Source organism: Myotis brandtii, unplaced genomic scaffold (assembly GCF_000412655.1).
Source record: "Myotis brandtii unplaced genomic scaffold, ASM41265v1 scaffold604, whole genome shotgun sequence".
Lineage (NCBI taxonomy): Eukaryota > Metazoa > Chordata > Mammalia > Chiroptera > Vespertilionidae > Myotis > Myotis brandtii.
Genome location: NW_005370286.1, coordinates 3848141 through 3861019, shown reverse-complemented (window position 1 = coordinate 3861019; position 12879 = coordinate 3848141). Strand labels below are relative to the sequence as shown.

General features: G+C 38.6%; 1 protein-coding gene across 1 annotated transcript in view; it reads right to left on the bottom strand.

The window, feature by feature from the left end:
* SHTN1 (shootin 1) overlaps positions 1–409 on the bottom strand; it is an 89549-nt gene extending 89140 nt beyond the window's left edge. The window contains exon 1 of the mRNA XM_014550572.1: positions 402–409. The gene's annotated coding sequence lies outside the window, so the exon portion shown is untranslated. The remainder of the gene's footprint in view (positions 1–401) is intronic.
* Positions 410–12879: the final 12470 nt, after the last annotated feature.

Genomic DNA, 12879 nt, shown 5'->3' with positions numbered 1-12879 from the left:
CAGGAGGGCGTGCGGGCCTGCGGGCCAGCGTGGGGCTTCGCCCTGGCTCTCTCTTGCACACCTTTCTCCGCCTACCCGCCCTTCCCGGACCCCAGGAGGTGGATTCTGAGCAAAACCGGCCCTGGATCTAGCGCGTCTGTGGGAACCCCACTCTAAGCACTGCGCCAGGGCGGGTCTGCGCGAGCCTCCCCTGTCGAGCGGGACAGGACGGGCGCCTTCCCAGTTCCCTCCCGGTGGACTCGGGGGCGGGGCGGCAGGGGCAGGCGCAGGGGTGTCCGTTTTGCACCTGGAAAAGCAGTCAGGGACTAAAACCGTCCGGTGCATTAAGTTGACACATAGTGAGCCAGGAGGGCGTGGTAGCCAGTTAACAGTCCCCAGGGCCAGGGCAGGCTTTCTCCCACCTCCTTGGGGTTGGGAAGTGGTCAGAACCTGGGCCCTGCAGCACGTGGGGCGCAGGTCCTCGAGGATCACCTGGTCCTGATGGGAGGACCTCCTCTTTAGTGAGGCTGCCACTGCGGCCCAAATGCCCAAGGTCACACAGCGGCCTGGCAGCATATGTCCCCCTTCACTGCCCTCCGCACTGTTTAAGCCCAGCTCGGGCTTAGACCCTGAGCAGAAGAGGGGAGGCAGGCCTGCCATTTCAAAATGGCTCTCCCAACCTCCAATTGCTGGTGGCTAGTCTCTGGTCAGTCTACTGACCTCTTGGAACTTTATCTAAAGAATGGGAATAATACTAATACCTACTCCCCACAGAGAGTTGTAAGGGTTGAACAGGGAGAGGGAGATACACAAAACATCAAATCCAGAACTTGACATACAATAGGTGGGTGTGTTTTTTAAGGTTATGGGTCTGCGAAAAGGGGGGTTGTAGATGCTAATTATGAGCTAAAACAGGCACAGTCCTTTTACACTGATCATTAAGCATCCAATTAAATTACTTACTGAACATCTTGGTTTTCCTCAGCCCCAAAACTCTTAGTGTGGCTACTTACACCAGCAAAGTGCGTCTGCTCATTTCTCACTTGCTATTTTATGCAAACGCCCAGCTTCATTTGCTGAGGGGGTCTCTCCATGATAGATGGGGTGGGAGGGGGCTGAAATATAGGTAAATGCTGTAACTATCTGTCTGATACTCCTACTAAATTGTAACTCAAACAAGCTTGAAAAGGCAGTAGCACTGCTTTCGCCTAAAAAGGTGATATAATAGTTTAGCATAGGTGATTCAGTGGAAGAGTGATCTAAAAGGCCAGCACAGTATTTTTAGAGGGGACTAAAAATTTGAAACTTTAAAAATAAATTTAGTATAGGGTCTTAATTATTCAATTCGTTCCCTAGTTTTTCATAAGATCCCCAGGCGATCAAATGGGCTTTGCCTTGAAATTACTTTTTAATCCTCAAAGTTTAAAAAGGGCCCAGGAGCCCTAGCTGGTTTGGCTCAGTGGATAGAGTGTCAGCCTGCAGACTGAAGGGTCCTGGGTTGATTCCCATCAAGGGCACATGCTCAGGTTTCGGTGTTGATCCCCAGTAGGGAGTGTGCAGGAGGCAGCCAATCCATGATTCTCTCTCATCATTGATGTTTCTATCTCTCCCTTTCTCTCTGAAATCAATAAAAATATATTAAAAAATAAAAAAGGCCCAGGAAACATGAGACACTTCAACTACAGGAAAATATGAATGATATGTATTACCATCAGGTATTTTATATAAAGAGAGAAATAACTTCTTTCCAGAGAAAAAATTCAAGAGATTGGGGTAACAATCCATGGCTACCTAGGTTTTGCCCTGCAGCCGGGAAACCCATTAAACCTGACCCGTCCCCCTTGAGCAATGACCAAACCTCCTCCAAACCTAAATTTAAAAAATCAGAATACTTTCTCATACTCAAACAAATATGAGCAGAGTACCCGTTAAATATTTGGGTTGGTTCACAAAGTTCCATTTTTAAATGGCTGATTTCATTGTCTACTTCGATTATATAACAAATTAGGTAGCAGTTTTGGAGCTTAAGAACGAGTTAATCATCAAATCTACAATCACACTGAGTGCTTTGGTCCTACACTGAATCTGCAGCTCCTTGAAATTAATCCTGTTTACCTTCCTTGAAATTAAAGTAGCCCCTGAAATACAATATGGTATTATCTTGAGGGCATGGAATGAATTATTAGGATGGCTGTTAGAGTCAATTATTGGGATTCAGATCTCCCATTACCCTATGGTTTATTTATATGACATGAATATTGATGGGAAGGGTAGTAGTGATAGAATTGGTTTTTGTTCTGTTTAATAATGCACATAGGGATCTATGTTGCAGGCATCACATTAATTTATAAACCTCCAATAACATGTAATTAAAAACCATTAAAGATGTATGTATCTACTCATATACATATACAGACAGAGAGAGGACAAGAAGAGACTTTTTAAAAATGAATTGGAAGGCTATGTACCAAACTCAGGATAATGACTGCCTCTATGAGGTAGAAAGTAAATGAACAAGCCCAATGGGTAAGGAGTGGAGTGGGAAAGAGCAGTGATCAGAAAGATCTTCTCTTTCATATTTGTTTGTGTTTTCAGGAAATTAAAGTAAAGTCGCATTATTTATGTAATCTTTTGAGGTATATAGATTAAGAAGATCAAAATACAACAGGAAAAATATTTATTTCCTTTGATCCCATAATATTAATTTCATATTAGGGAATCTACCCTAAAAGGCTTTATACACAGAGCTTTTTATTATTATGTTAATTATGTATAAAATGATAACTGGTGGATATTATTTAACAATAAGGAGAAATAAAGTATAAGTACATGATAACAACATGGATGAACTTTGAAACATTATGCTAAGTGGGGGGGCGGGGAAGCAAGTAAGAAAACACCAGATATTGTATGATTTCATTTCAATAGAATGCCCAGAATAGGCAAATCCATCAAGAAAGGAAGTTAATGAGTGGGTGATTTTCTAGACTAAGGGCATTGGGGAAAACGGGAAGTGACTGCTAATAGATATGGGGTTTCTTGTTGAGGTGATAAGATTATTCTAAAATTGATTGCAGTGATGGTTGCACAACTCTGTGAATATATTTAAAGCCATAGAATTGTACAGATTTTTTTTTTAAATCCTCACCTGAGGATATATTTTTTAATTTATTTTAGAGAAAGGGAAAGGGGGAGAGAGAGAGAGCAATTGGTTGACCCCCATACATGCCCTGATGGGATCAAACCCATGACCTAGGCATGTGCCCTAACCAGGAATCAAACCTGCAACCTTCTGGTGTATGGGATGATGCTCCAACCAAGCCACCCAGCCAGGGCTAGAATTGTACATTTTAAATGTATGCTTTGCATGGAGAATTGTATGGTATGTTAATTCTATTTCAATAAAGCTGTGTTGAAAAACAGATTTTCAGAAGAAGAAAACGTTTACCTTGATAAACTACTTACATAACTCTTAAATGTATAAGTTTCTAATAAAAATATTTTCATGTTTCAAATATTTGTATAGTTTATAGTTTGTTCTTTTATTAAACATTATTTCATATACACTTTATCTTGTACCAACATAATCTACATAGTTATTCAATGCCATTCCATTATATCGATGAATACTTATCTATTCTCAAATTCTTAGATATCTGAGTTGTTACTAATATTTGTCTCTTTGTAAGTAATGCAGCAAGAATACAAGGACCATGCATAGGCATATCCTAGTTAAAAACTAAAACTGTTAAAAACTAAACATAGCATTCGGGTCTTAAAAGCAGCCAAAGAAAAATACACATTACATACAGAACAACAATAAAAGCTATGACAGGTTTATTATTTAATGTAATCATTAAAGTATTACAATTCAACATTCAACAATGTAAAATTCACAATATCCAGCATTCAAATATTACAGTAAGCAAAGAAGCAGAAAAATATGACCCAAAATGAGGAGATAAATCAGTCAATAGAAACAAGAAATGAGAGAGATAATGAAATTAGCAGACTAGGACTTTATAAGCAACATTGTAAGGCTTATAACTATGATCAAAGTATATATAAAAGATCTGAAGGTTAACATAAACAAGATGAGGAAAGAGGAATTATAGAAAATATTCCAATGGAACTAAAAGAGATAATACCATATCAGAAATGCAAAAAGAAAAAAAATCCCTGTCCCTACCTATAGGATTTACAGCAAATTAGAAATGTAGAAGAAAAATCAGTGATCTTGAAGCACAGCCATACAAATAATCCAAAATAAAACACAGAGAAAAAAATATTTTTTGAAAAATTAAACAATCCTCACAGATCTGAAATACAACACCAACCAGTTTAACACACATGAAAATGATGATCCAGAAAGACAAAGAAACGGTAAATTAAAAAAATTACATAACAAAATAATGACTAGAAAGATCTCAAATTTGATTAAAAATGAATTTACACATTCAAATTCAGTGATTTATTTCATACAAGGATCCTCAATAAGATTAACAGCAAGTTTCTTATCAGAAACTGTAGAAAACGTGAGGCAGTAGGATGAAATATTTAAAGTCCTGAAAATCAAAAAATTGTCAACCAAGAATTCTATATCCAGCAAAACTGTCCTTTAAAGATGATACAGATATTAAGACATTTCCAAATAAACAAAAATTGAAGAAAGTTGTTACCACTAGACCTGCCCTGCAAGAAATGCTAAAGGAAGTCCTTTAGGTTTAAATCAAAAGGCACTACTAGACAGTATCTCATACCTATATGAAGAAATTAACATTTCTGGTAAAGGGCAAATATAAAAGTCAGTACATAGTCATTGGGAATGCCAGGGAAGAGATGATCTTAGCGTTGGTCTCTATGACATATCTTTGCTCTTAATGATCTTTCCTACTTAGTCATTAGGCAAATGCAAATCAAAACCACAATGAGATATCATTTCATACCCACTGAGATGACTATCATCAATAAGACAGACACAACAACTGCTGGGGGGGATGTAGAGAAACTGGAATCCTCACACATTGGCAGTGGAAATGTAAAATAATATAATCATTTGAGGAAACAATCTGGCAGCTCCCCAAAAAGTTAAACATAGAGTTACCATAGGACTCAGAAATTGCACACTCATACATATCTACCCAAGATCATTGAAAACATATGTTCACACAAAACTTTTACATGTATGTTCAGAGTAGCATTATTCATATTGTCAAAAAGTAAAAGCAACCCAATCTCCATCAATTGATAATTAGATAAACAAAATATGATATGTACATACATGCTGTGGCCAAACCCAGTGACCAGGGCAGAAATGGAATGCAGAGATGTGGCCATGGTTATCTGGAGACCATCATTGGCAGGCAGAAAAATAAGCCACAGAGACTGGCTGCCTCCCCTCACCCTTCTAGAGTTTGCCTTCCCTCACCCTCCCAGAGCTAGCAGCAGGCCCCAGATGAAGCTGTAGCAGTGAGTATCAGGCTACAGAGCACATTATCTGCAGCCCTGAGGACTGGAGAGACAGAAGCATATTTCCCTAAGTGGCAAGTGCATGCTGCAGCTAATCCCAGTGTCAGGGGGGAGATACAGAGGTAAGGCAATTAGGGTCTGGGAGTTACTATTATACAGAGGAGAACAAAGCCACAACGGCACTAGCCAGCTTCTCCCAGCTCACCCCACTCCCACACATAGCAGCTAAACTGCAGGCAGTGTCTGGTTGCAGGGGACAGTGCTGGGATTCCATGGGCTTGGAACCTCATTGCCCACCTCATTCCCCCATGAAGATGGTACTCTGAGACTGAGGTGACTTGGTCTCAGAGGACAGACCCACCTCCCCAGGGAATACAGGGCATTTTCCACCACCCCTCAGAGTTCCTAGAAGCCAGAGCAGTGCAAGAAAAACGTAAAAACTTGTGCCTCAGTGCCACCTACTGGAAAAAGGAGAGACAGATTTCTTCTTAACCTACTAAATAGACAAGTGTCATTCTTTTACAAAAGTGGATTTCATTTCCATAGATGTCTAGACAGACAAGTAATCTATCAAATAACTAAGGTGATGAGGCAGCTCAGAAACAAAATTAACAATCTCCAGAAAATAAATTTAAAGACATGGAAATATGTGATTTAAATGACAGAGACTTCAGGACTGCACTTCTAAAAGACCTCAATGAGATACAAGAAAACACAGATAGGTACTTTAATGAACTCAGAAATAAAAGCAATAAACAAAATGAGTACTTTACCAAAGACATTGAAACTTTAAGGAAGAACCAAATAAGAAAGTCTAGAGATGAGGAACTCAATAAAAGAGATGAAGAATGAACTAGCAAGCTTAGGAAATAGAGTTGAGCAGATGAAGGAAAGAATTCATGATATCGAAGATAGAAATCTAGAAATCCAGGTGAAAGAAGAGAGAGACTTGAGAGAAAATGAAAAAAAGAAAGGAAGGAAGAAAAAAACTCCAAGAGAACTATTTGACTCCATCAGAAAGAGCAGTATAGAAAAATGGGTATACCTAAAGGACAAGAGAGAAAGAAGGAAACAGAACACACTATTTAAATAAATCATTGATGAGAACTTCCCAAACCTATGGAAAGAGCTAGATCTTCAAATTCAAGAAGCAAACAGAACACCTACTTATCTGAATCTGAAAAAGGCCTTTCCAAGGCCCATTATATTAGAACTGTCAAAAATTAATGACAAAAAAATAATAATTCTCAAGGCAGCCTGAGAAAAGAAAACAGTAACCTCAAAAGGAAGTTCCACTAGGTTATCATTGGCTTTTTCAGCAGAAACCCAGAAGCTAGGGGAGCATAGAATCAAATATTCAAACTATTGAAAGAGATATGAAAAAAAGAAAGGAAGGAAGAAAAAAACTCCAAGAGAACTATTTGACTCCATCAGAAAGAGCAGTATAGAAAAATGGGTATACCTAAAGGACAAGAGAGAAAGAAGGAAACAGAACACACTATTTAAATAAATTGTTGATGAGAACTTCCCAAACCTATGGAAAGAGCTAGATCTTCAAATTCAAGAAGCAAATAGAACACTTAATTATCTGAATCTGAAAAAGGCCTTTTCCAAGGCCAATTATATTAGAACTGTCAAAAATTAATGACACAAAAAATATAATAATTCTCAAGGCAGCCTGAGAAAAGAAGACAGTAACCTCAAAAGGAAGTTCCACTAGATTATCGTTGGCTTTTTCAGCAGAAACCCTACAAGCTAGGGGAGTGTAGAACCAAATATTCAAACTATTGAAAGAGAGAAATTACCAGCCAAGAGTAATATATCCAGCAAAGTTATCCTTTAGATATGGAAGAGAAATAAAGACTTTTCCAGATACATAGAAGCTGGGGGAATTTACGACCACAAAACCTCTATTGTAGGAATACTAAAGGGGATTATTCTACTTAAAACAAAAAGACAAAAGGATACAAAATTATGAGTAAAATGGCAGATAGATAGAAGCAGGATATTGCAACCCTTTACTAAAATAGGGTATTACACCGCTAAATATAACAAAGTTTCAAGCAGGTAAAATATTTTTAAAAAGAAAAGAAGACGATAGCTACTGCAATTCGGAAATGAATTCCCAGTATAAATTGGGATAATTTGTGACAACAAAAACATAAAAGAGGTAGAATAAAGGTCTGAATTTTCAAAGGGGAATAGAGATAAGAGGCATTCAAAATGGCCATTATCAACCAGACAAGTAATTACAAGTGTTGGAGAGGTTGTGGAGAAAAAGAAACCCTCATCCACTCCTAGTAGGAGTGTAAACTGGTATAGACACTATAGAAAACAGTATGGAAGTTTCTCAAAAAATAAGAATAAAGTTACCATATATCTTTATGAATAAATGCAGACATTTATTCATAAAGATATATGTACCTGTATGTTTGCAGCATTATTCACGGTGGCGAAGACATGGAAACAACCAAAGCGTCCCTTGATAGATGATTGAATAAAGAAATGGTACATTTATACAATGAAATACTACTCAGCCATGAGAAAAGATGAAACACTGCTATTTATGACACTTGGCTGGATCTTGAGAATATCTTATGAAGTAAAATAAGTCAGATGAAAAAAGTCAAGAACCATATGATTTCAGTCATATGTGGGATTATAAACTGAAAGCAACAAATGAACAAACAAAAACTCATAGACTATGGTAGTTACCAGAGGGAAAGTGGAAATGGAGGGGGGTTAGTAAAGGGTAAAGGGGGTCAAATATACGTGACAGAAGTTTTTATTTTGGTTGGTAAACACACAATGCAATATACAGATGATGTCTTATAAAATTGTACACTTGAGCCTATATAATTTTATTAACCAATGTGACCCCAATACATTTAATTTAAAAATAAGATGTTATAACTATATATGGTAATGAATATTAACTAGACTTATTGTGGTTATCATTTTGCAATATATACAAATATCAAATCATTATGTTGAACACCTGAAACTAACATAATGTATATATGTTGTACATTATAACTAAAATAATGACACTAGAGGCCCAGTGCACGGATTCGTGCGCCGTGGGGTCCCTTGGCCTGGCCTGTGGGGATCGGGCCAAAACCGGCTCTCCAACATCCCCCAAGGGGTCCTGGATTGAGAGAGGTTGCAAGCCAGGCCGAGGGAACCCACTGGTGAATGATCAGGGTGGGGAGGGACAGCAGGAGGGCTCCAGGGCATGTCTAGCCCATCTCGCCAGTCCCGATCAGCTGGACCCCAGCAGCAAGCTAACCTACCGGTCAGAGCTTCTGCCCCCTGGTAGTCAGTGCACATCATAGAGACTGGTCGGATGGTCCAACGAACGGTCGGACACTTCGCATATTAGGCTTTTATTTTATAGGATATATATCTCAAGTATATCTCAGTAAATAATCTATGGTAATGAATGATACTTATATGATACTATAATGATGGACACATATAATATATAACACCAAGAGTGAACCATAATGTAAATTATGGATTTGGATGATTATGTGCCAATGTATGTTGATCAATTATAACAAATATACCATTTGGTGGGAGATGTTGATATTGGGAGGCTATGCATATGTAGGCACAGAGAATATATGGGAAATCTCTTTACCTTCCTCTCAATTTTGCTGTGAACCTAAAAGTATTCTAAAAAAAATAACCTTTAGATATTAAAACAATTTTAAAAGGATTAATCAACAACAATGAACAGTAAGAAATTATTAAGCAACTACTATGCACTAGACATGATTAGACTTGGATGCGAGAGATAAATACATTATAGCCCTCACTCTCAAACAAACTGATCTGTTAATGAAAGCAAAAATAAAATAAAAAATAATTGCAATACAGTAGGATGGGGCTGTGATGGTAGTAATGTTCAGACACAGCAGTGATATAAAGGGGGCAATAATTAACTCTTTGGTAGAATTAGGGTATGCTTCCTTGAGGAATGAAATTTCAAGCCAAGTCTTGAAGAATGAATAGTAGTTTGCAGGGAATATGTAGAGAAAGCAAACTCCAGATGCTGGAAAAGCTTATGCAAATACATGAAAGAAACTACTAAAAGTCAGCTCAGTGGTGTAATTTAACCAAATCTCTGAAACCAAACTGAGTTGCCTTTCTTGAATTAGATGTCATCCAATTACTGTGAACAAACTATTGCAAATCATGTTTCTATGAGTGGAGGTGCCTTTTGCAACTTTAAAAGGGGCATAGTCCAGTGAAAAGGAGGGGAACCATACAACCATGTATAAACAAATATGAATAGTAAACACTATAAATAAGGGCATGAGAGTGACTATATAATTTGGAGTATATAATTAACATTATGAATAAGATTAAGTGGATCTATGTGTTGAGGTATTGTAAATATCCCCATCAACTCAATCAGGCCCAAATAATGATGCTAGCATAACTTATCTGGGTAAATAAAAGCTTTTATTGTTTTCATATTCTGACAACTAACTAATCAACACTCATTCACAAAGAGAACATAGCTGTGATTAAATATAAATTCCAGATAGAAAAGATTCACTTTACAACTTTCCCAGTTGATTAGACGCATCAGCACAACCTTGTTGCCTACCCCCTTCTCTGAGGCAGACTTCATCAATCTGGAAAATAAAAGCAGACCACTGATTGGAAGCCAAACCTGAAAAGGATTAAACACTTGGCATGGCATTCTAAAATACTGTAATTACAGTGCAATTAACCATACTGCATATTAAACGTGCAACTCCAAAATGTGTTCAGACTCCCCAATTATAACTAGTTATTCTTCAAAGAATTTTGCCGCCCACATTGAATTATTCTAGTGCTTCTTTGTTATAATTCAGGTGTGACAGTCATTAATATAATCCGAAAGGACAGTTAATAAAAAGTAGGCATTCTTTACTGTAAACCTACCACATGCATGCCAGGCAATACGCAACCATTACCATTAACAATCATGTTTCAGACAGGCAGATCTATTATACAATTTGCCCTCCTTAACATATTTAATGGTCAGCTATGAAGAGGCAGTGAGATTGAGGCAAGAGTAAAAGCCTAGTTGGGAGTTTAGAAACTTGTATATATTTTTTATTTTCTCAACTAGGAAAGTCTCTTAGCCTCTCTCTGAGAAGTGGAGAAGAGATTAGTAGTTGCAAGGGCTGGTGGTTGGGGGAAGAGGGATATGGCCATAAAAGGTAACAGAACCATAGTTGGTTTGGCTCAGTGGATAGAGCCTCGGCCTGCGGACCTAAGGGTCCCAGGTTTGATTCCGGTCAAGGGCACATGCCTGGGTTGCAGGCTCGATCCCCAGTAGGGGGCGTGCAGGAGACAGCCAATCCATGATTCTCCCTTATCATTAATGTTTCCATCTCTCTCTCCCTCTCCCTTCCTCTCTGAAATCAATAAAAATATATTTGAAAAAGAAGAAAGAAAGAAAATCTCTTTGCAGTCCTCAATAATTTTTTTAAATGGGGGTCTTTGGCCTGAATAGTTTGAGAACTTCTCCTCTGCCCTTCTCCATTCATGGCAAGGCATGAATAGGGGCATTAACTTGGAACACAGGTGATTTCAAAGACTTAAGAAACAAAGCAATTGGTTTGTAACAGTCTTTCCAACCTTGATGATCTATATAGAGGCTGCCTACAGCAGCAAGTCAACCACGGCATCATGCCAGAAGTCTGTACAATACACAAGAACTTCACCTTGAGTAGATAACATGGAATACAAAAGGTAACACATTTCAACCAGACAATACTGTTTTCATGCCGACTATACTGCCTTGAAGTTTGTTTCGTAGCCTAATGGGTCTTTCAGGAATTGATGTTACGGAAAGCTTGTAGTGTTTTAAACTGTTTATGGTCTGAGAAGTAAGAGGAAAGGAACCGTGGAAATGGTAGCAACTCTAACAAGAACCTAATGTGGTACAGTGCCTAGAACAGAACATCTCTGCATGGATGATTCCATTGAAGCCCTTGGCTTCCAATTTTAAAAAGAAGAAGAAGGAGGAGGAATTTGAGAATTTCAATTAGGGCTTCCTCAGTTCATCAGATTCTAACTATCTTGAACCTAGAAAAAAAAGGAGGAGGGGGAGGAGGAGGAGGAGAACTAACGCTAAATTAGCATAGGAATCCAATTTGAAAGAAACAATACATTTTTAAGTTAAATGGTCAAGGTCTGCTGGCATTGTTCATATTATGTTAATACACCACTGGGATGTATATTCAGGATAAAATCTGTTATATCGCCTGAAACTTTGGTATATGTCTAAATAACTATTTTCTTTTCAATGGGTTTTGTACAGAAAGGGCAAGTCGCTCTACTTAAGCTTCTGAGAAGCCCAACCATCACTAGCAACCAATTGGCCTACTTCTACAAAACACATTCCGTGCTCTATTTTAAAACAGCACTCTCTATTAATGTGTGCACCGTGCTTCTCTCTCAATCTACTGGTAGGTGATGTATAATGGTAGTTGATGGGCTTTCTTCAGGTTTCAATGATCTCCAAACACTCTTTAGCTTTAGCTTTTGCATTGCTACTAACCTCAAAAAGGGGTCAGATAGCTTCTAATCAGGAGTTTCAGCTCTCCCTCCGAAAGAACTTTTTTTCCCTTTCCGTCACTGTGGCCTCATCCAATCACCTGCCTAACATTTCACTGGTCCACCTCTTAACTATATGTTGTATCTTTAACAAAAATAAACACATTAAAAGTGAAACACTTGTTGAATTCCTGCTACATGATAGCACATTACAAGGCCTTATATAATCCTCACAACAAGCCTATGGAGGGTGAGGCAACGAAGCTTATACTGTCTCTGCTGTGGAGAGAGCTATACGATTTATAGGTGAAAGTGGGCATATTGATCCGACAGAAGAACAAAACCTTTCCTGGCCACCCACCTTAAGGATGGTTAGTAAAAAGGTTCCAGACACTAGAGATCCTGAGTGCTGTGTCTCCTGCTCAACTAACACAGAAATCCCCCTGGGAATCTTCTCACAGGTCAGAAGAGACTGGACATCCAAGAATTAGGTTACATTTGGGGCTCCTCCCAAATTCTAGGCCAGGTGCTGTGCCATAATGGTAGGGGCACAAGATTTGGGTCAGAAAGCCCTAGTTCAAACATCATCACTGCCATTTATTAGCTGATACCCCTCATTCTCCGTGCTCTTTCCTATAAAATGGAGATAATGATAGTACCCAGTGTGTAGGGTTCTTGTGAGGATTAAATGAGGCATTGCAATGTATTATAAGTATAGGAGGTACTAAATATATATATAAAAAAGGCCAGCAACCGGAATGCCGTAAGGACCGGAACAACCAGTCGCTATGACACCCACTGCAGCCAGCAAACCACTGGATTAGGGCATGGGGCCGGCTGGCTAACCTCCTGCAGCCCCTCCCCCCAGCT